This window comes from Ornithorhynchus anatinus, chromosome 19, assembly GCF_004115215.2.
Source record: "Ornithorhynchus anatinus isolate Pmale09 chromosome 19, mOrnAna1.pri.v4, whole genome shotgun sequence".
Classification (NCBI taxonomy): Eukaryota; Metazoa; Chordata; class Mammalia; order Monotremata; family Ornithorhynchidae; genus Ornithorhynchus; species Ornithorhynchus anatinus.
The window spans coordinates 649,707-674,555 of record NC_041746.1 but is presented as its reverse complement, the minus strand read 5'-3'; positions in this window follow the sequence as shown (position 1 = coordinate 674,555).

The window sequence follows — 24,849 nt, the reverse complement described above, 5'->3', positions numbered from 1 at the left end:
CTTCAAAGGTCTCTCCCTTCCCCTCCAGGCCCGCTGGGCCTCCCGGCCTCCAGGTGTTAAGATGTCGCAGTCATTCCAGATGCACCGTCAGGACCCCCGGGGTTGAGCCTGCTGGGGGCACAGCACCAGGCTGGTGGGATGGCAGTGACGAAACCGCTCTCTAATCAGCTGATGTTCAATCCATCAGTGGTACTTAGTGTGTCCCGAGCATCGGGCTAACCCTTCTGCTCCTCGATTCCTCGGCCCCCTCCTTCTCTCTCCCCAGGAACACTGTGGTTGAAATATAATGTTCATTCATTCATTCAGTTGTATTTATTGAACGCTTACTGTGTGCAGAGCACTGTACTGGGCTCTTGGAAGAGCACAGTATAACAATAAACAGACCCGTTCCCTGCCCACAATGAGCTTACAGTCTAGAGGACTGTAATGTCTGCCAGTCCTCCAGTGATTCATCACGGGGGCAACAGGAGCAGTGGGGTCTGGCCACGAAGCACCCCCCACCCCCAAAGGCTCAGGCTGGGGAACCATGACCCCCGCTTGCAAACCCCAGAACCAGTGATTATTCAGTCGGTTATGATGCATCAGGGCACAACTACTGAGGGAGAACAACAACGTTGCCTAGTGGATAGCGTATGGGCTCGGCAGGGAGGCAGAAGTATTTGGGTGCTAATCCTGGCTCCACCGTATGTCTGCTGTGCGACCTTGGGAAAATCACTTCACTTCTCTGGGCCTCGGTTCCCTCATCTGTAAAACGGGGATTAAGAATGGGAGCCCCGAGGGGGTAAGGGACCGTGTCCAACATGCTTAACTTGTATCTACCCCGGTGCTTCAAACAGCGCTTGGCACATAGTAAGCGCTTAACGAGTACCGTGGTTATTAAATATTATTAACAGGAATAAATCTGCTGTGCAAGATGGTCCGGGGGCCACAGGTAAATAATAATAACTATGGTCTCTGTCAAGCGCTCTGAGTCAAATACCGTAACAAGAGCTGGAGTCGATACAGGGAATCAGCTCAGACCCGATTCCACACAGGGCTCACGGTCTAAGCAGAAGGGAAACCAGCTATCGAATCCCCATTCTGGAGATGAGGAAACCGAGGCTCAGAGAAGCTGAGTGACTTGTCCAAGGTCACCCAGCAGGCAAGCAGCAGGTCCAGTTCCTCTGACTCCCAGGCCCGGGCTCTTTCCTCTAGTCCCCACTGGAGGCCTCTGCCTCCTTCCTTGTTGTGAGGGCAGAGGTGATGGCGACGTAGGTCTTTGTCTTTGTCCTGTCTTGTGGTGTGTCGGCCACGATGGATGCATTTCCTGCTTTGCTGGCAGGAGTTTTAACTCTTCACCCCCAGTGAACTGGGGATCCAGGAAACCCTAGGGGACTATCTCCCGCCGTCCTTCTCCCTGGGTCATTGGGTTTATGGCCATCACGGTTTGGGTGAAACCCACTCCCTGGATTCCCAGACCCAATCACCCTGGTCCCCATCTGCCCCACCTCCCGCCTCCCTCCCACAAAGTGGGACAAACACACATACACACACTCTCTCACCCCCCAGCAGCTGCCTCAAGACCCCAAATCAAGTCTTATTCAGGAAAAGCACTGCTCCCTTCGGGCTGCCCGGCCGAATTTTCTGTCCACGGGCAGCAGCCGATCCCCTGCCGCCCTGCCACCCTGCCACCTGCCACTCCCGCTGCCGTTCTACTCCTGCCGCTCCACTGCCCCAGCTGCCCCCCTCCTCCGCCCCTGCCAACCTGGCCATACCCCTCACCCGGCCATCCAAGCTGGCCCTGCTGCCCCTGCCTCCCAGCCGCTCCAAGCCCTGTCTCCCCACTGCCCCGCAGCCCTGCCACCCTGACTGCCCTTGCCACTTGGCTGCCCCCACGGCCCTGCCAACCTGCCTCCCCACAGCCCCGCCGCCCTGCCGCTCTCTCTCCTGTTTCCAGGCAGAGTTGAAAGGTTCAAGGACTTTTCCACTCCAGCTCCTAAGTTTCTTTTCCTGTTTATCTAAAGGCGGATTTAGATAATGTGTGGCTACAGAGACAGGAGATAGGAAAGAAAATGGGAACAGTAGGGAGAGGACTGGAGGAGGTCTGGGAGAGGGAGAAAGGGGAGGGAGGGAGGGAGTTGGGGGAGGAGGATTAGGTGGGGTTGGGCCGAAAGGTTGGGGCCCCAGCCTCTTCCCACCGGAGGTCAAAGAGCAGAGCCTGGTGGATCCAGGGTTGGGAGGAGCGAGGGACCGGGGTGGGGGAGGGCAGATGGGGGGGGAGATTCTGACCGGGTCCCAAGGCTTTATCCGGGTCCACTGTGGTCACCCTGGGAGACCTGGCTCTGCCCCCTTGGACTCCCGGCCCCTCGAGAAACCCGAATCCCTGCAGAGAAGGTCAAGCAGAGGGTGGTGGTGACATGGTATCAAGCCTCGGGACCAAATCATAAAGGTCTCCGGAGCTGGAGCGTCATCACGGGCTGGGGAGACCTGCGCCCACACAACCACTATTTGCAGCTCATTCATTTATTCAATTGTATTAATTGAGCGCTTACTGTGTGCAGAGCACTATACTAAGTGCTTGCAGAGCACTGTACTAAGTGCTTGGGAGAATACAGAACAACAGTAAACAGACGCATTCCCTGCCCACAGCAAGCTTACAGTCTAGAGGGGGAGACAGACATTAATAGAAATAAACTTTTCTGTCAGAGACCTTTATGGGTGGCATTCCGCATCCGACGGCAGGGCAGTACGGGAAGCAGTGGGGCCTAGTGGAAGGAGCACGGGCCTGGGAGTCAGAGAACTGAGTTCTAATCCCAGCTCCGCCACATAATTACTGTGTGACCTTGGGTAAGTGACTTCACTTTTCTGTGCCTCAGTTACTTCATCTGTAAAATGGTGATTGAGATCGTGAGCCCCACGTGGACTGTGTCCAAACTGATTAGCTTGTATCTACCCCAGAACTTGGGACAGAGCCTGGCACATAACGAGGACTTAACAAATGCCATTTAAAAAGAAAAACAGGATCCTAGATCAAAATGTTCTGGGACGCGGCATGGCACTGGGAGCTAGCTTTGTGGAGAGCCCCATGCTGGGTGCCCACTGTGCCCGAGAACTGTGCCAGGCACCGGCTGTGTCAGAACACTGTGCTGGTCACCAGCTGTGTACAGAGGGCCATTCTGGGTGCTCGCTGGGTCACAGAGCTTTGCCAGGTGCCGGCTTTGTGCAGATTGCTGAGCTGGGAGCTCATATGCAGAGAGTGTCATGCCAGGCATGCTTTATACAAAAATAATCGTGGTATTTGTTAAGTGCTTACTATGTGCGAAGCACTGTTCTAAGCATTGGGGTAGATACAAGGTAATCAGGTTGGACACAGTCCCCGTCCCACATGGGGCTCACAGTCTTCATCTCCATTTAACAGATAAAGTTTGTGTCTGATCGCCATACTAGGTGCCCATAGTGTCAGAATGCTGTACTAGGTGCCCACTGCTTTGGAGACCAGTGTCAAGCTCCGGCTGTGTTCAGAGTGCTGCGATGAGCATCGGGTGTGTACAGAGTGATGTGATGAGTGCTGGCTGCATGCAGAGAGCTGTGTTGGTCTCCTTTTGTGTGAAGGATTCTGTGTTGTGTGTCCGCTGTGTGCAGAGCACTGTGCCGGGAGCCCTGCTCTGTGCAGAACAAGATAAGGCCGTTCCACAGGGAATGAGTGAGTGGAAGGAATTTCCCCCGCCCCAGCCAGGGGTGGGTGGGGGCGGGTTTCAGTCGATCCGTTTATTTATTTTCCATCTTTCCAAACAGCTCTGGGGAAACACTAGGGAGAGCCAGCCCGTGTCTTCCGGCCGGGAGTCCCAACGGCCCGCACAGTCCCCAGGAGTTCCCGGGGGGCCAAGCCGGGCCGGGCTGACCCCTCCGGGCCGCTGCCTCCAGACCACGGCCTCCTGCCCTCCACATCGTCCTAGATTAGCAGCGAGTCCCCTTGGGGGTGCGGGCGGCCCCACGGGGGCTGATCGGGCCCATTTCCCTGATCCCTGCCAGATGGGTGAGAGACTTTGCCAACATCGCTGCCCTGTGGAGGAGAGGACCTGCCCGAGGGGTTCGGGATGCACAGGCAGCTCCATGGTTGCGGAGCTTGCTCCTGCTGCACTGCCCTGAGCTACCTTCCTGTGCTCACCACGGGGCCTGGATGCCAACTTCTCTGCACTCTCCATGGGGCCCAAATTCCACCTTCCCTGTGTGCCCCGCAGAGCCCAAATGCCACCTTCCCTGCGCTCCCAGAGAGGACAAGGTGCCACCTTCCCAGCATTACCCACGGGACCTGGTGCCACCTCCCCTGCCCTCCCCGAAGGCCCAGATGCCACCTTCCCTGTGCTTCTCTGGAGGCCCGGATGCCCCCTTCCCTGCATTACCCTCAGGACCTGGTGCTACCTTTCCTGTGCTGCCTAAGGGGCCCAGGTACCACATTTCTTGCTCTCCCCACAGGGCCCAGATGCCACTTTCCCTGTGCTCCCCGCAAAGCCCGGATGCCACTTTCCCTGCACTCTCCACAGGGTCTGGCACCATCTTTCCTGTGCTCCCAGTGGGTTCTACATACCCTGTTTGTAAGAACAGTCCAGGAGTGCTCCCAAGAGCCGTATCTGTTCGGAGGAAGGAACTCCAGGGAGGAAAATGCACTGGGGGGTGAGGGGTGGAGGGGGCGTGAAGATGTCCTCAGTAGGCAGCCTCCACCTCCCCTTCCACCTCCCCCACTCAGCTCCCTGACCCAGATTGCCGGGTTCAGTGGGGCCCCAGCAGGGCCTGAGGGGGTGAAGCGGGAACAAAGGGGAGCATCCAGGTTGCCCGGGCAACAGAGTGATTCCTGGAGCATCGGGGAGGTGGCTGACCTCTGACCCCAGTTGACCCCAGCTCAAATTATGGTAGAGCGCACTGGGGGTGCCCTAAAAGGGCTGAGGTGGCCCACCCTTGTGAGGGCCAATAAGCAGTAGTGGCAGCAGTGGTAGAAGAGAAGCAGTGTGGTCCAGTGGCTACAGCACAGGCCTGGGATTCAGAAGGATCTGGGTTCTAAACCTGGCATTGCCACTTGTCTGCTGGGTGACCTTGGGCAAGCCAACTTAACTTCTCTGGCCTCAGCTACCTCATCTGTACAATGGGGATTAAGACGGAGAGCCCCATGGGGGACAGGACTGTGTCCAACCTGATTAGCTTCTATCTACCTCAGCCCTAAGAACAGTGCTTGGCTTCTAGTAAGCACTTTACAAATTCCATTATTATTATTAGTATTATTGCTCTCCTCGGCACCCACCCTCAGGGTTGGGGAGGGATCATGCAACCCCCACCTCTCCTCTCCATCCCTGATTCTCCCTCTAGTGACCCAGCACAGATCATTCCACTCACCTGACTTCCCATCCATCCATCCTTGACTCTCCCCCAGTGACAGACCACAGACCATCCAACCCCCTTGACTTCCCCTCTCCATCCCTGACCCTCCCCCAGCGACCCAGCATGGACACTGGCCCACGGATCTGTCCAGATCCCTTTGGACCTTCCAGTGTTTCCGACCGCACGGCTCCTTGTGGGAACTGATTCCTCCCAGTGGAAACAGATTCCTGTGCTCACCCTTACTGGGGGAAGAAATGATTCCTGGCCCTTGGCTTTGATCCTACTGCCTCCCAGCTCCAGTGTCCTCCCCTCACCCCGTCTGGATGGTCGGGGGGCAGGATTTGGGGAACTGCAATTCTGTGTTTGCCCTGCCCACCCCTTGATGTGGGCAGAGCAAGCTGTTAAAATAAACCCCGTGGTAGCTCTAAGGATAGATTGAAAAGGGGAGAGGGGAGAGGGTGGAGGCGGGGATCCCAGGGAGGAGGCTAGTCCCTCTAGACTCTAAGCTTGTTTGTGGGCAGGGAATGTGTCCGCTTAGTGTTCTATTGCATTCTCCCAAGCGCTTAATACAGTGTTGTGAACACAGTAAGCACTCAATAAATACAATTGACTGACTGACTGAGGCTGATGCAACAGTCTAACCTGGTAAAACCAGAGCTTGAACCAGCTTGGTAACTATCTGTAGGGAGAAGAAGGGGCGGAGAGGGAGAGGTTGCGTGGGGAGAAGGGCCACCCCATGCCTTCTGCTGTTAGATCTTTTGGGGGGGGTGCCCAGCTGGGGCCTCCTGACTACTCACTGTGGCACCCTTGGGAAATCGGGGGTCTCAGCCGGGTCCTTCCAGCGCTAAAGGGGTGTGTCGGGCACCCTGTGGCGGGTTTTTCTGGAAACAAGTCATCAGTCAGTCATTCATATTTATTGAGCACTTAAGGAATGCAGAGCACTGTACTAAGCACTTGGGAGAGTACAATATAAAGGTGAACTCTGATGTCACCGTCTCCTGGGACAAAGGGCGGCCTGTTCCTCCAGAGCAGACACTCCCCGCCTTCAGCGTGGCTCAGTGGAAAGAGCCTGGGCTTCGGAGTCAGAGGTCATGAGTTCGACTCCCGGCTTTGCCACTTGTCAGCTGTGTGACTGTGGGCGAGTCACTTCACTTCTCTGTGCCTCAGTTACCTCATCTGTAAAATGGGGATTAACTGTGAGCCTCACGTGGGACAACCTGATTACCCTGTATCTACCCCAGCGCTTAGAACAGTGCTCTGCACATAGTAAGCGCTTAACAAATACCAACATTATTATTATTATTCCCACACCGGCCTAAGCAGTCCACAGGGATCATGGCTTGGTAGGCCTTTAGCAAGGGCCTGGAAGGGAGGGAGAGTTGGATGGGTGGGGAGCCACCTTCTTGCCCTCCTCACCCGCCGGCGGGTATCCGAGTACAAGACAGGTGGTGCCAAGCTGACTCGCATCACTGCAGATAAGTGGATGGGGCTGTTGAAGCCTATTATATTCTCCTCACCCCTGCCGGGGACATCAAGGGGCAGACAGGGAAGATGGAAAGCTCTCTGTGGACAGGGATTCTCTCTGCTAACTCTGTGGTACTCTCCCAAGTGCCCAGTACAGCTCTCTGCATTCATCATTCATTCATTCAATCGTATTTATTGAGCGCTTACTGTGTTCAGAGCACTGTACTAAGCACTTGGAAAGTACAATTCGGCAACAGATAGAGACCATCCCTACCCAACAAGGGGCTCACAGTCTAGGAGGGGGAGAAAGACAACAAAGCAAAACAACAAGTAGACAGGCATCAGTAGCATCAAAATTGATAAAGAGAGCATGCAGTCAACTGTATGCAAAAGTTCGAGCAGTATGGTCTAGTGGTTACAGCACAGGCCTGGGAGTGAGAAGGACCTGGGTTGTAGTCCCAGCTCCGCCACTTGTCTGTTGTGTGATCTTGGGCAAGTCGCTTCACTTCTCTGGGCTTCATTTACCTTATCTGAGAAATGGTGGGGATCACAATTCTGAGCTCCATGTAGGACGTGGACTGTGTCCAATCTGACTACCTTGTAACTCTCCCAGCTTTCAGAACAGTGCCTGGCACTTAGCGGCTGCCCAGGGTGCGGTCACTGGCCCGCTGAAGAAGAGCAGCCGGGCTATGCCGGGGGGAGGGTGGCGGGGTTTCCCTATCAGGGACCCCAGCTTTCCTGTTCCCGGAGCAGGGGACAGCCCATGGGAAGGCGTGAGTCATCCCTCGAGGTGGATAACAGCCCCCCTGACCCCCTGCAGTGGAACATTCCCAAATGGAACAAATTCCTCAATCACTGCCCCCTCCCGCAGCCTGAACTCTGAGCCCTAAGCTCACAAACACCCGCTTACGGGAAGCTGCAGAGGGAGAGAGAAAGTACACGGGCGGACGGCTGACTCTCCCCTTTCCATTCCTGACTTTCCTTCAGTGACTCAGCCCGGATCATCCCGCACCTGACTCTCCCCCAGGGACCCAGCATGGACCATCCAATACCCCTGACTCTCCCCCAGTGACCCGGCACGGACTATCCGACGCCCCTGACTTCCCCTCTGTCCCTGAATCTCCCCCAGTGACCTAGCAATGATCATCTGACCCCCCCAACTCTCCCCAGTGACCCATCCAACACCATCCAACACCGCTGAATGTCCCCCCAGTGACCCAGCACAGACCATCCAACCCCCCGACTCTCTCCTCTCCACCCCCGACTCTCCCTCCGTGACCCGGCATGGACCATCCAACCCCCTTGACCCTCCCCCAGTGACTCGGCACAGATTCTCCTTCATGAATCTGTCTAAAACCCTTCTGAACTCGCCAGGTTTGCGGTCAGTGGGAACTATGGAGAGGCTGGAGGTCTCAGCCAGCAGCTGCCCTTGGTTGCCTAAAACCTGGCCAGTGTGTTAGTGCCAGTGGTGCTACGGGTGCTAAAGTGTCAAGGGAGTCCGGGCCGGAGGGCTGAGGTGGTAGAAGCGGGAAGGGGCCTGGAGAGCAGAAAAATGACACTGAAGCTTCTGAAAAAACAGAAACATCCTGGGATTGGAGGGAATGTTCTGTCGCTGACGAAAACCGGCTAAGAGATAAGGAACAAAGGCTATGGGATTTGTGTCAGGCAGCAGGAGCAGCTGGGGAAGTCTGGGTTTCACAGGACAGACTGCTAGAGCCAAGAGATGGCTCCACCTCCCAAAGATGGCCCTGCCTCCCAGAGATGGCCCACCGCCCCCCCCAGAGATAGTGCTGCCTTGCAGAAATGACCCCTCTCACCCCAGCCCAACTCCTAGGGTTGGTGCTGTCCCCCACCCCACCCCACGGCCTCCCAGAGATAGTCTCACCTCCCAGAGATGGCACCGCTTCCCAGAAATGGCCCTGCCTCCTAGAGATGGTCCTCCCCCCAAGAAATGACTCCCCCACCCCCGCAACACCCACTTTCCAAAGAAGGCCCCCGCCTTCCAGAGATGACCCTGCCTCCCAGAAATAATCCCCCCTCCGCTTTCCAGAGAAGGCACCGCCTCCAAAAAATGACCTCCACTTCCCAGAGATGACCCCAGCTTCCCAGAAATGGCCCCACCTCCCAGAAGAGATCCAGTGTGGCTTAGTGAATAGAGCACAGACTTGAGAGTCAGAAGAACCTGGGATCTAATCCCAGCCCTGCCACTTATCTGCTGGGTGACGTTGGGCAAGTCACTTCACTACTCTGTGCCTCATTCTCCCACGTGGGTAATGGGGAATAAGACTGTGAGCCCTCTGGGACAGGGACTGTGTATAGTCCAATTACCTTGTGTCTACTGCAGCGCTTGGTACAAAACCTGGCACATAGTAAGCACTTGGGAAATTCCACAGTTCTTATTATTAAATGATTCCTGCCTCCTAGAGATGGTGTCGCTTCCCAGAGATGGCTCCCACCCCCAGAGATGCTGCCCACCCCAACCCCCAAGGGCTAAAAAGAGGCTCCGGGGACAGATCAGTGGGGTTAGCTCTCTGGGGGTAGGGAGCGTGTCAACCAATTCTATTTTATTGTACTCTCTCAGGCACTTGGTACAGTGCTCTGCACACAGTAAACGGTCAGTAAATACCTTTGATTGATGAAGCCCATTCCGGTGACGTCACTGAGAGTCGGACATGGTCCCTGGTTCGCAAGAATAAAGGGTCAGGGAGAGGTGCCAAGAGGTCCAGATGAAGATGCCGATAGAAACACACACAAAAAAACATAAAAGCCAGCTCAAAATCCAAGCATGGGCGAAAGGAGCCTGGGGGCTTCCAAGGGGCCTTCCCTTAGCCCCCTTTCCTCTTCTCCCACTCCCTTCTGACATCCTATCTCCCTTTATTCTTCCCCCCTCCTAGCCCCACAACACTAACACACAGATCTGTAATTTCATTTATTTATATTAATGTCCGTCTCCCCGCTCTAGATCGTAAGCTCATTGTAGGCGGGGAATGTGACTGTTTATTGTTATTTTGTACTCTCCCAAGTGCTTAGTACAGTTCTGTGCACACAGGGAGCGCTCAATAAATACAACTGAGTGAAAGATGGAATGAATCCATAGTCCAGATACTCCCAAAACTGCCCAGCGCCCTGAGGTTTGAGGAGGTGATGTGCGGCAGCTGTGGTTGCTTAAATCCTTTGAAGGTGCAGGACTTGCTAGGAGCGAGGACCTGAGCAGCAGGGGTTCTGGAGGGTACCAGGCTGGTCCTGTCACCCTGGTGCTCGTGGGTACATGGCTTTACGTATCCAGTTTTGGCTACCTTTCCTATTAATTAGTTGTAACTATGTTTTCTCTCCTCACTCCTCGTTACAATAATCTGCTCATCCCCCCCCCCACTAGCCCACCTGAGAACTAAGTTGCTATGTATATTGAGCACTCCTGGGTGCAGAGCTCTGACCTAGATGCCTCCTGTGCTCAAAGTGTAATAATAATGATGGTATTTAAGTCCTTACTATGTGTCAAGCACTGTTCTAAGTGCTGAGTTTACTGGGCACCTATCTTGTGTAGGGTACTGTACTGGATGTAGAGCACTGTATTGGGCACCTGCTACATGCAGAGCAATGTACTGGATGCCTTCTGCATACCTAGCACTACACTCGGTGTTCATTCATTCAATAGTATTTATTGAGTGCTTCCTATGTGCAGAACATTTAATTCGTTCATTCAATAGTATTTATTGAGCACTTACTATGTGCAGAGCACTGGACTAAGCGCTTGGAATGGACAATTCGGCAACAGATAGAGACCATCCCTGCCCAGTGAGGGGCTCACAGTCTAAATGGGGGAGACAGACAGCAAAGCAAAAGAGAACAAAACAAAAACAAGACAACATCATCAAGATAAATAGAATCCAGGAGATATATACACCTCATTAACAAAATAAATAGGGTAATAAATAAAATATACAAATGGGCACAGTGCTGAGGGGAGAGGAAGGGGGAAGAACAGAGGGTGGGGGGAAACTCACATGGGACTCACACCAATCAGATTAAGAAGCAGAATGGCCTAGTGGAAAGAGCCTGGGCCTGGGAGACAGAGGACATGGGTTCTAATCCCGGCTCCACCTCTTGTCTGCTGTGTGACCTTGGGCAAGTCACTTAATTTCTCTGTACCTCAATTACCCATCTGTAAAACGGGGATTAAGACTGTGAGCCCCATTTGGGACAGGGACCATATCCAACCTGATCACCATGTATCTACCCCAGAGCTTACAACAGTGCTTGGCACATAGTAAGCACTTAACAAATACGACAATCATTACTGTTAAGAGAAACAGTAGGTAACTGCCCTTGCTGAGTTCGGTCTAATGGAGCCTGAATTTCTTCCTCCCAGGAAAAGCAAACCGCCACAGATTTCACATCCAGGGCAAAACACGGAGCTCACGGGTCACCGCCCGGAGGGTCTCCGCTCTGTTTACTGAAAGTGGGTAAATGATGTGAGGAGGTCCAGAGACTGAGGTCACCGCCCTGACCCTTCTCTCCCAACAGCCTGTTCCCAGCACCGGGTTGGGGGTTGGTCCCGCAGTTTCAAGAGTTTCGAGTTTCTCCTTAACTCGACCTCCAGGGCTGACCCTCCCCCTCCTTCCCCACCTCTTTCTTCTTTTCCTTCTCCCCCTCTCCTCCTCTTCTGCCAAATGGGCTGGAGTCCCCGCCTCAGAGAGCACTGTATGAGTCAGAAAGGGTGGGTGTGATTACGATTTGGTGTGGGTGTTTATGTGTGGGTATGTGGTTCCAGCCCCCCAGCACTTATGTACATTTTTGTAAGTTATTTATTTATATTAATATCTGTCTCCCCCTCTGGACTGTAAGCTGGTCAGGGGCAGGGAATGCGTCTGTTTATTGTTATATTGTACTCTCCCAAGTACTTAGTTAATCGTATTTATTGAGCGCTTACTGAGTGCAGAGCCGGTACTTACAATATAACAATAAACAGACACATTCCCTGCCCACAACAGCTTAGGACAGTGCTCTGGACACAGTAAACGCTCAATAAATATGGTTGACTGACTGTTGTTTATGTGGTTACGTGTGTGGGTGTGGCAGTGATGGGGGGTGTCCAGGACCTGCTGGGGTTGCGCCGCTAACCGCCCCCCACCCGCTTCGGTCACTGAACTGATGGGAAACATCCCCCTGGATGGGGACGTGGTCAGCCCGCGGACATGGTCAGCCCGCTGGGTCGCTGCTCCGGTGCTCCCTTGGGACTGTAAGCTCTTTGTGGGCAGGGAATGTGTCGGTTTATTGTTATAGTGTACTCTCCTGAGTGCTTAGTACAGTGTTCTACACACAGAAGTGCTCAATAAATACGATTGAATGAATGAATGGTGACCTCTGTCCCTCCAGACCTGGTCAGGGACAGCTCTGTCCCAACAAGGAGAAGAGTAGACCTAGTCTCCTGTGGGAACTTTCTTCACCCGGGAAGGGTTGGCTCCAATGGGCCTGGTGCCATTCTGTTGACCGCCGCGGCCTTCCATCAAGGTGATCCGGCCTTAGCCTTCCCAGCTCTGGGCTGCAGGGAGAGCCAAGTATTGTTCTCTCCAATTGTTCAGGTAATAATAATAATAATTTTGGTATTTGTTAAGCACTTACTATGCGTCAAACACTGTAGCAAGTGCTGGGGGAGATACAAGATAGGACCCGGGGCTCAGAGAAAGTCAGTAACTTGCCTGGGGTCACACAGCAAGGTCAGAACTCAGAGCTCCTGTCTTCTGATCCGGGGCAAACCTTTTCCCCTCGCCACCTCTGGCTGTGCCTGGATCCTTGGGGGAGACCGGACTGTGGAATCACAAAGCTGGGGTTGGCTCAGAATTCCAGGATTTCCCAGGAGCTAGAGCTGAGGAAGAACACTAAGGGGAGTTGCTTATACTGACAAGAATTGTAATTATTTATTAAGCACTTTCTATGTGTCAAGCACTGTACTAACTTCTGGGGTAGATTCAAAATCATCAGCTCAAACCCAGTCCCCATCTCACACTGGACTCCCAGGTTTAGTAGGAGGGAGTAGAGAAGCAGTGTGGCCTAGTGAATAGAGCCCAGTCCTGAGGGTCAGAAGGAGCTGGGTGCATTCAATATTATTTATTGAGCGCTTACTATGTGCAGAGCGCTGTACTAAGCACTTGGAATGTACAATTCGGGAACAGACAGAGACAATCCCTGCCCAATAACGGGCTCGCAGTCTAGGGTTCTAATCCTCAATCGTCCACGGGTCTGCTGTGTGACCTTAGGCCAGTCACTTATAACTTTTCTGTGCTTCAGTTCCCTCATCTGTTAATGGGAATTAAGCCTGTGAGCCCTATGTGGAACAGGGATTGTTGTCCAATCCAATTATCTTCTATCTACCCCAGCTCTTAGAACAGCGCTTGACCCTTAGTAAGCGCTTAATTAATGTTGGTATTTGTTAAGCGCTTACTATGTGCAGAGCACTGTTCTAAGCCCTGGGGTAAACACAGGGGAATCAGGTTGTCCCACTTGGGGCTCACAGTCTTAATCCCCATTTTACAGATGAGGGAACTGAGGCACAGAGAAGTTAAGTGACTTGCCCACAGTCACACAGCTGACAAGTGGCAGAGCTGGGATTCGAACTCATGAGCCCTGACTCCAAAGCCCGTGCTCTTTCCACTGCACCTCGCTGCTTCTCCACGCTTAACAAATGCCATTATTATTATTAGGGAAAAGAGAGAGTGTGGAATGCTGGTGGGGATTTCAGCTCAAATGTGTGTCCAAGCCAGGTCCAAGTGGGTCGCTCAACGTGCCCTGAAGGACTCCGGGACTTCGTCTCTGTAGTCCCTGACCTCCCCTTGTCTTCACTCTCCCCACCTCTGGTTCCAGTGTGCCGTCCCTCCTTGCCAAGATGCAGCTACTGACCTGGAGTGAGGCTGCACAAATTGGTATAGCGTGGCCCGGATTTTTATTTATTTATGGTATTTGTTAAGCACTTACTATGTGCCAGACACTCTACACTTGTCAGCTGTGTGACTGTGGGCAAGTCACTTCACTTCTCTGTACCTTAGTTACCTCATCTGTAAAATGGGGATTACCTGTAAAGCCTCACGTGGGACAACCTGATTACCCTGTATCTACCCCAGCGCTTAGAACAGTGCTCTGCACATAGTAAGCACTTAACAAATACCAACATTATTATTACTAAGCTCTGGGGTAGCACAAACTAATTAGGTTGGACAAAGTCCATGACCCATATAGGCCTCACAGTCTTAATCTCCATTTTACAGATGAGACCCAGAGAAGTTAAGCGATTTGCCTAAAATGACCCAGCAGAACAGTTGTTGAGCAGGGATTAGAACCCAGGTCCTTCTGACTCCCGGCCCATGCTCTATCCACTAGGTAACGCTGCTTATCAAACAGCTTCCCAAATCGACTCGGGCACTTTGTAAACCGGGTGGTGGGTTGACTAATCGGATAATCAAGCACTATTTATTGAGCACCTACTCTGTCTTGGGCATGTACTGTAGACAGAGCACTGTACTGGGTGCCTTCCCTGGCAGAGCGCTATGCTGAGCACCTCCTGAATGAAGAGTACAGAGAGTTTGGATGTATGCAATCAAAACAGGAGCTACCATCCCTGCCTTCAAAGAGCTTACCATCTAATGGAGAAGTCTGGCAAACACAGATCTCAATCATGCAACTTTAAAGCAGCTTGGCTCAGTGGAAAGAGCCCGGGCTTGGGAGTCATAGGTCGTGGGTTCTAATCCCGGCTCTGCCACTTATCAGCTGTGTGACTTTGGGCAAGTCACTTCACTTCTCTGTACCCCAGTGACCTCATCTATAAAACGGGGATGTAGACTGTGAGCCCCCCGTGGGACAACCTTGTATCTACCTGGCAGTGCTTGGCACATAGTAAGCGCTTAACAAATACCCAAATTATTATTATTATTATTATTATTAAAGTGAGCCCCCCTTCCTCCTCCTTGGATTCGGGATCTCAGTTAACTCATTAGGAGTCCGTCCCTAGGGCACGGAGGCAGGGGCATGCATGAGATGGGTCGAGGGTGCAGATTTCAAAGCACTAATTGCGGGCCCACCTGCAGCAGTTAGGGTTAATGGAAAAGGACACCCGCCCCCCCCCCCCAATTTTTAAAAGAAGCTCTGGAGATTTGGGGCTCAGATAGAAGCAGAGGCCTAAGCTGCCTATCTGCATTGCTAATGAAGCCGGGAAGGGAATGGAGCAGTTCTGATAAGGGGTTTAGCTTAACAATGAGAGACTCTGCCAATGTCAATATGCTAGGTGAGGGTCTAACCTTCAAAGAGAATAGGGGGAGGTACCTGAAATCAATGAAAAACAGGAGAGAGGGGCCCGCTGGTCCGAAGAAACCCCCAAACACACTCTCTCTTTCCCTCCCCCTTTCCCTTCCCTTCTTCCTCTCTCCCCTTCTCCCTCTTCCTCTTTCCCCTCCTCTTCTCCCCCCTCTTTTTCCTCTTTCCCCTTCTCTCCCCGCCAGCTCATCCTCACTGGTATTAAATGTTAATCCCTTTGCCACGAAGAATGACGTCTTCAGAATGTAGCTCTTTCGCAATTCCTCACATTAAATGCCTTTCCTCATTAAATTAAAATAATTTACCATATAGAGCATTGGTTGAGTATCTACTGTGTCCGTAGTGTTGTACTGGGCATTTGGGAACAAGAGTTGAAGAAGAGGATACACTCATATTAATAATAATGAAAATAATAATTTTATTAACACTTAACTATGTGAGAAGCGCTAGAGTAGAGGCAGGACAGTTGGCTCAAACTCAATCCCTGTCCCATCTGGGGCTCACAGTTTCAGAGGAACGGAGGAAGGGAATAATAATAATAATGATGATGTTGGTATTTGTTAAGTGCTTACTGTGTGCCAAACACTGTTCTAAGCGCTGGAGGGATACAATGTAATCAGGTAATGTAACCACGGTGGGTTCACAGTCTTAATCCCCATTTTCCAAATGAGGGAACCGAGGCACAGAAAAGTTAAGTGACTTGCCCAAGTTAAGTGACTTGTCCAAGTTAACCGAGGAACCGAGGCACAGAAAAGTTAAGTGACTTGTCACACAGCTGGCAAGCGGCAGAGTAGGGATTAGAATCCAGGACCTCAGTTTCCCAAGCCCGGGCTCTTTCCACTGGACCATACTGCTTCTAAGGAAGGGAGAGAGGTATAGCCTTTAGGAAGGGAGGGAGGGGAGGTGAACACCGTCATGATTTTATTGGGGAGGCAAACGTGCACACACAATTCTCTCCCTCTAGGCTGTAAATTACAGTGCTCTGCAAACAGTAAGCGCTCAATAAACACGATTGAATGAATTTGACTGATAAAAATACGCCTCCCCACGCAATTCTGTTGTTCCGTACCCTAGATGGTACGGCATTCAAAACCTTATTGAAGGCTCACCTCCTCCAAGAAGCCTTCCCTGACTAAGCCCTCCTCTCCTCTTCTCCCACTCCCTTCTGTGCCACTCTTACTTGCTCCTTCATTCATCCTCCCTCCCATTCCCAAAGTACTTGTTTACATATCTGTAATTTATTTATTTATTTATTTATTTATTTATTTATTTATTTATTTATTTATTTATTTATATTAATGTCTGTCTCCCCCTCTAGACCGTGAGCTCGTGGTGGGCAGGAATGTGCCTTTTTGTTGTTATATCGTATTCTCCCAAGAGCTTAGTACAGTGCTTTTCACACAGTAAGTGCTCAATAAATACCATCGAATGAACAAATGGAAATCTTCGAGCAGCCTCTGCCCCTCCCCCCCCCCCCCCACTGGCCCGTGTCGGGACGTACAGTAGCCCAATCGGGGGTATTTATTGAGCGCTAACCGTGTGCAGAGCACTGTACTAAACGCTTGGGAGAGTACAATACAACAATAAACAGACACATTCCCTGCCCACAACAAGCTGACAGTCTAGAGAGGGAGACGGGCATCAAGATAAATAAATAAATGACCCATCTGGACGTAAGTGATGTTGGGAGAGGGGATGAATAAAGGGAGCCAATGAGGGCGACACAGAAGGGAGTGGGCAAAGAAGAAAGGAGGGTTTAGTCAGGGAAGACCTCTTGGAGGAGGTGGGCCTTCAATAAGGCTTTGAAGGGGGGGAGAGTCGTTGTCTGGGGGGTTTGAGGAGGGAGAGCGGTCCGGGCCAGAGGCAGGAAGTGGCCAGAGATGGAGGTACAGTGAGAAGGTTAGCATTAGAGGAGCACAGCATGCAGGCTAGGGTTGGAGTAGGAGAAAGCCTTCTCCAGCCACAGAGCCCCTTCCCAAAGAATCTAGAAATCATCCTCAGGCTGGCATTCTGAGCCCCTTTTCCTGGGGAAGTCACAAAGGTTCCAAGAGGAACGTGGAAAGAGTGGAGCCTCCGAAATGGCATCTGTTGCCCCGTCTCTCTCCCTGTCTCCCTGCAGAAAGGGCAGATGGTCATTTTGGATATTTGATTATTTATTCATTCAGTCATTCGATCGTACTTATTGAGCTCTTACTGTGTGCAGAGCACTGTACTAAACGATTGGAAACTACAATTCAGCAAAAAAGAGAAACAATCGCTGCCCACAACAGGCTTACGGTCTAGAAGCCGGGCTTACAGTCTATTCAGCTATTTATCCTGAAATATCCAAGCTACTACCTATTTCCTTTTTCTGGGTAACTCTGTTGTATTTTACTCTCCCTAACGCTTAGTACAGTCCTCTGTAAACTACAGCTGCCACATTAATCTTGCCATCCAAACCATTACCATGTTAATCCAAGCACTTATAATAATTGTGGTATCTGTTAAGCACTTTCTATGTGCCAGGTACTGTACTAAGCACCGGGGTGGTTACAAGCAAATCGGGTTGGACACAGCCCCGTCCCATGTGGGGCTCAAAGACTCAATCCCCATTTTATAGATGAGGTAACTGAGGCCCAGAGAAGTGAAGTGACTTGCCCAAGATGACACAGCAGACAAGCGATGGAGGCAGGATTAGAATCCAGGTCCTTCTGATTCCCAGGGCCATGCTGCTTCTCATCTGAATCTAGATGGCATTCATTCATTCAATAGTATTTATTGAGCAATTACTATGTGCAGAGCACTGTACTAAAGGCTTAGAATGTACAATTCGGCACCGCCAGTGGGATCTCCCCTGCTGGGAACTCAGGAGTCAGAGCTGAAGGCTTTGTGCCAGAGAAACAACATTCCTTCAATCGTATTTATTGAGTGCTTACTATGCGCAGAGCGCTGTACTAAGCGCTTGGAATGGACAGTTCGGCATCAGAGACAATCCCTGCCCAGCGACGGGCTCACAGTCTAAAAGATCCTGGAACCACGTGGCTACCAGCCCATCATTTCGACTTCTCTACAGGAAGAGATTTTAGAAGACCCCAGGAGCGAGAGGGGCCCAGGGCAGACTGAAATCGACAGGAAATCCTGGGCTACAAAGTTGGGGGCAAAGTTCAGAATTCTGTCGTTTCCCCCCCGCCCCAGGTCAGCTTCATCCTGGGCCACTGGAGGGGACCAGCAGAGCCGACTCCCTTGGGGGACTGATCGATTGGTTGATTGACTCTGCTGACCGGGGCCATACCCACCACTGGGACCGGTCCGGTAGGGAGTGACCACAGCACCTGCGGGAATGTCAGTCAGTCCTCTAGGAATGGCATGCCAATCAATCGTATTTATTGAGCCCTTACTAATAATGTTGGTATTTGTTAAGTGCTTATTTTCATTCAATAGTATTTATTGAGCGCTTACTATGTGCAGAGCACTGTACTAAGCGCTTGGGATGAACAAGTCGGCAACAGATAGAGACGGTCCCTGCCGTTTGACGGGCTTACAGTCTAATCGGGGAGACGGACAGACAAGAACGATGGCAATAAATAGAGTCGAGGGGAAGAACATCTCGTAAAAACAATGGCAACTAAATAGAATCAAGGCGATGTACAATTCATTAACAAAATAAAAAGGGTAATGAAAATATATACAGTTGAGCAGACGAGTACAGTGCTGAGGGGATCGGAAGGGAGAGGGCGAGGAGCAGAGGGAAATGGGGGGAAAAGAGGGTTAAGCTGCGGAGAGGTGAAGGGGGGGTGGTAGAGGGAGTAGAGGGAGTAGAACAGTGCTTACTATGTGCAGAGCACTGTTCTAAGCGCTGGGGTAGATACAGGGTCATCAGATTGTCCCAAGTGAGGTTCACAGTTAATCCCCATTTTGCAGATGAGGTAACTGAGGCCCAGACTTGCCCACAGTCACCCAGCTGACAAGTAGCAGAGGTGGGATTCGAACCCATGACCTCTGACTCCCCGGCCCGGGCTCTTTCCACTGAGCCACGCTGCTTTCTCAACCCAGCGCTCAGTACGGGGCCTGGCACACTGTAAACGCTCAGCAAATACTACAAATATTGGGATTATCTCCTCCAAGAGGCCTCGGCAGACAAAGCCTGGCGGGTCAGCGTCGTTGCACCGCTTTCCAGGTACGGGGAGGTGTCGCCCTCTGCCGGACACTGGGCGACTTGCGCAGGGGCCGTCATACCAATCATGGCCACTAGGGGTCGCCTCCCCCAGCCAGCGTCCCCTTTCAATCGTATTTATTATTATTATTATTATTATTATCACCATTATTATCACCATTATCATTATTATCATTATTGTTATCATATTATCATTATTGTTATTGTTATCATTATCATTAACAATAATATTAATGTTGGTATTTGCTAAGCGCTTACTATGTGCAGAGTACTGTTCTAAGCGCTGGGGGAGATACAGGGTAATGAGATTGTCCCACGTGAGGCTCTCGGTTAATCCCCCTTTTACAGATGAGGTAACTGAGGCCCAGAGAAGTGAAGTGACTTGCCCACAGTCACCCAGCTGACAAGTGGCAGAGCCAGGAGTCGAACCCATGACCTCTGACTCCGAAGCCCAAGCTCTTTCCACTGCGCCATGCTGCTTCCCTAGGGTTATTAATAACAACAACAATAATAATAATAATGATGATGTTGGTATTTGTTAAGCGCTTACTATGTGCAGAGCACTGTTCTAAGGGCTGGGGTAGACACAAGGGAATCAAGTTGTCCCACGTGGGGCTCACAGTCTTAATCCCCATTTTTACTGAGCGCTTACTTGGTGCAGAGCACTGTACTAAGCGCTTGGAATGGAAAATTCGGCCACAAAGGAGAGAACATCCCTGCCCCATGTCGGGCTCACAGTCTAGTCTCGGGAGACAGACGGTGGAGCAAAACAGAACGAAACAAAATAATAATAATGTTGGTATTTGTTAAGCGCTTACTATGTGCAGGGCACTGTTCTCAGCGCTGGGGGAGATACAGGGTCATCAGGTTGTCCCACGTGAGGCTCACAGTTAATCCCCATTTTACAGATGAGGTAACTGAGGCACCGAGAAGTGAAGCGACTTGCCCACAGTCACACAGCTGGCAAGTGGCAGAGCCAGGATTCAAACCCATGACCTCTGACTCCCAAGCCCGGGCTCTTTCCACTGAGCCACGCTGCTTAAATCAAAGGCATGTACACCTCATTAACAAAACAAATAGGGTAATAAAAATATAGACAAATGAGCACAGTGCTGAGGGGAGGGGAAGCGGGAAGGGGGAGGAGCAGAGGCAGGAGGGGGGGCAGAAGGGGAGTAGAGGGAAAAGGGGGTCGCTCAGTCTGGGAAGGCCTCGGGAGGATGGTCTCCCTGTATCTATTAGTTAATCAATCAATCAGTCAATCGTATTTATTAAGTGGTTACTGTGTGCAAGGCACTGTACTAGCGCTTGGGAAAGTATACTACAACAGTAAACAGCGACACTCCCTGCCCACAATGAGCTCACTGTTTAGATCGGGCATCAATACAAATAAATAAAATTACAGATATATACCTAAGCACCGTGGGACTGGGGCGTGGGGAAGAGCAAAGGGAGCAAGACAGGGTGACACAGAAGAGATTGGGAGAGGAGGAAAAGTGGGGCTTTGAGAATAATAATAATAATGATGATGATGGTATTTTGTTAATCGCTTACTATGTACCAAGCACTGTTTCTAAGCGCTGGGGTGGACACAGTCCCTGTCCCACATGGGGTTCATGGACCTAATCCCCATTTTACAAACAAGGTAACTGAGGCACAGAGAAGTGAAGTGACTCGCCCAAAGTCATACAGGAGACAAGGGGCGGAGCCAGGATTAAAACCCACGTCCTCTGACTCCCAAGCCCATGCTCTATTCACTAGGCCACACCTCATCCCTGGCTGCAAGGATCTCCACCGCCCCTGGGTCCCACTCCCGGGATTTCTCAGGGGGAACTGAAACCCCTTTTTACCGCTAAGAAAACTGAAGTGTGGTGAGAAAATGACCAGCGCAAAGTCTCAAGCCTTGGATAGCACCGTGGCCTAGTGGCTAGAGGACAGGCCTGGGCGTCAGACGGACCTGGGTTCTAATCCCGGCCCTGCCTCTTGCCTCTTGAATGACACTGGGCAAGTCACTTCACTTCTCTGTGCTTCAGGAACCTCATCTGTAAAATGGGGATTAAGACTCTGAGCCCCATGTGGGCCATGGACTATGTCCAAATGGACTAGTTAGTATCTACCCCCGCACTTAGTACAGTGACTAGTACATAGTAAGTGCTTAAGAGATATCATCAGGAAAAAAAAGCCAGTGGTACAGGTTTACAAGAGCTCCCGAGCACTCAGTACAGGGCTCAGCATATAACAAGCACTCAATATGTACCATTAATTGATTGGCTCTTGCAGGCAGAGTCATTTTAGCAAGCTCCCTCAATTTGGAAACCTATATTTTTGCTCCACAATAGGAATAAAAATTGATACTTGCTCCTGATCCTTCCCTAGAAACAAATGAAGCTCCGTGAAAAAAAAAAGGAGCCTCTTATTTCACTCCGTCCAGAAACACTGTCTGATCGTAAGGTGCGATTCAAAGGCGAAAGCCGAGCTCAGGAAAAATGATTTGAATCAGATAATTTCAGGGCAGGGCTGCAGCTAAGTGCAGTGATGGCCAGAGGGGCAGGGGCCATTAGAACTAAAGCGGAAAGAGACTGTGACCAGCAGATAGCAAACCCAGCATTGAAGATGATTGCCAATTAGCTTGTCGGCCAAATAAAAACGTCTCCACGGTGTCCAGCCTAATTTAATATATGTTACTAATGACAAGTGTGCGAAGCTCCAGGCAAGGAAAAAGGGCTTAATTCTGCTTCGGATGTCAGATAAAAGACATGCAGCTGCCCTTTGCTTCGGGAAATGATCCCAGCCCTGCTCCTGTTTCCGCTTCTCACCATAACTGAGGGACAGAGGAAAAACCCACTGACTGATCCCCATCAGCCTCTTCAGAACCATTCATTCACTGAATTAATTATTTGTATTTAATATTTGCATCTCTTCCCTTCTTTTACCTAGTGTGTTCAAGGATCTGTGTCTGTTTCTCTCCCCCAGTAGACTGTCAAGTACCTCAAGGGCTGTGATTCCTATTTTTACTTCTCTTGTAAGTTCCCATGTTCCTTAATATAAAGTTCTTCACCCATTTAATTTTATTTATGTGTATTGATGTCTGTCTGTGAGCTCATTTATGTGTCACTGTTTATTGTTATATTGTACTTTCCCCAGTGCTTAGTACAGCGCTCTGTACACAGTAATCGCTTACTAAATCCGATTGAATGAATGAACTTAGTACTGTTTACTGCATATCATAAGTGTCCAATATGGAGTGAACTGCATACTGATTGTGTGCAGAGCACTGTACTGGGCACCTACTCTGAGCAGAGCAGAATCCTGGGTAACCCCCCTATGCAGAGAGAATTTTCCTTGGTGTCTTCTGTGTGCAGAAAATTGTACTGGGTATATACTGTTTACCCAGAGAAGTTTACTAGATGCAGAGAAGTGCATTGGGTGCCTACCACGTGCAGATGTCTTAGGTGCCTGCTGAATATTGGGTGTTTTGTAGTGTTCAGCGAGCACTGTACTGGCTGCCAATTGTGTGCAGGTTCTGGGCACCTACGGGGTATAAAGCACCCATCCCTGAGCTGGCTGGATCATGGATCCAATCCGGTAATGCCACTATTCACAGGTCACTGTTCTAAAGGGTGGTAATCATGAGATGGGGAAATGTAACCAACCAATGGTATTTATTGAGTACTTTCTATGTTCAGAACACTGTACTAAGTGCTGGGAAGAGTATGATTCAGAGTTGTTGGTTTTTTAATGATATTTGTTAAAAATAATGATAATAATAAAGGAACTGTGGCATTTTTTTAAGCGCTTACTATATGCCAGGCACTGCCCTAAGCGCTAGGGTAGATATAGGCTATTTATGTTGGACACAGTCCATGTCCCACATGGGGCTCAGAGTCTTAACCCCCATTTTACAGATGAGGTAACTGAGGCCCAGAGAAGTGAAGTGACTCACCTGAGATCTCATGGTAGGCAAATGAACGAGCTGTGATTCGAACCCAAGTCCCTCTGACCCCCAGGTCTGTGCTCTGCCACACTGCTTCTCAGAGTTGGTAGACACGTTCCCTGCCCTCGAGGAGCCTACAGTCTGGAGAGGAAGACAGACAGTAAATAAGTAAATTGTGGTTCTGTACGGAAGTGCTGGGGGACGGAGGGTGGTGCGTATATCAAGCGCTTAAAGAGTACAGATCCAAGTGCAGAGGTGATGCAGAAGGGTTGAAGGAGAAGTTAAGCACTGTACATAATCAGTAATAAGATAATCAGGTTGGATACGGGACCATCCTACAGAGCTTCCACTGTCCATTCCTGGCTCATGGGAGCTTAAACTCTAATGGGAGTCATGATGATAAGCAATGAAATGGTTACCCAGTTGGGAGTGAATTCTGGTCCCATTTTAACTGATTCAATTGCCCAGCTTGGCTCCTTCTTTAGGAATCTATCGCTGAAATAATAATAATAATGTTGGTATTTGTTAAGCGTTTACTATGTGCAGAGCACTGTTCTAAGCTCTGGGGGAGATACAGGATGATCAGGTTTTCCCATGTGGGGCTCACAGTTTCAATCCCCATTTTACAGATGAGGTAACTGAGGCACAGAGAAGTGAAGTGACTTGCCCACAGTCACACAGCTGCCGAGTGGCAGAGCCGGGATTCGAACCCATGACCTCTGACTCCCAAGCCCGGGCTCTTGCCACTGAGCCACGCTGCTTCTCAATACCCATGTGTCCCTCAAAGAGAGGGATAGTATGCCCATTCACCTCCAGATAGAAGATCTGGGGGAAGAACGGAGCCCACGAGGCTCTGGGCAGCAGGTTGTGCAGTGGTTAGCTCCTTAAAATTCCCACCTCTCCCAGGTTTGGAGAAGAGAGAGGCCTGCGGACAACTGTGCCCGGAAGCCAGCATGGAAATATTGGAGAGGCTGGAGTGGCTTCCACTGTCCTCAGTGCCAAGGGAGTAGTTGAGCCTGTGTAGGCGGTTGTCTAGCCATCAGTCTGGGTTCCTGCGAGGGTGTGTCCGTCCGTGTCTTCCTCTGCCTGGCATAGTGGATAGAGCATGGGCCTGGGCATCAGGTTCTAATCCCGGCTCTGCCACTTGTCTGCTGTGTGACCTTGGGCAAGCCACTTCACTTCTCTGGGCCTCAGTGACCTCATCTGTAAAATGGGGGTGGAGATTGTGAGCCCCACATGGGACGCCCTGATTACCTCGTATCTACCCCAGCGCTTAGCACAGTGTTTGGCACGTAGTAGGTGCTTAACAAATACCAACATTATTATTATTATTATTATTATTACCCATCTGCCTGTGAGGGTCTGTCAGGGAGGGTGTGCCCATCTGCCTGTGAGGGTGTGCCTGTCTGTCAGGGAGGGGTGCCATTCCCCCGATTAGACTGTAAACCCGTCAAAGGGCAGGGACTGTCTCCATCTGTTGCCGACTTGTCCATTCCAAGCGCTTAGTACAGTGCTCTGCACATAGTAAGCGCTCAATAAATACTATTGAATGAATGAATGAATCTGCCTGTGAGGGTGTGCCCATCTGTCAGGGAGGGTGTGCCCATCTGCCTGTGAGGGTGTGCCCATCTGTCAGGAAGGGTGT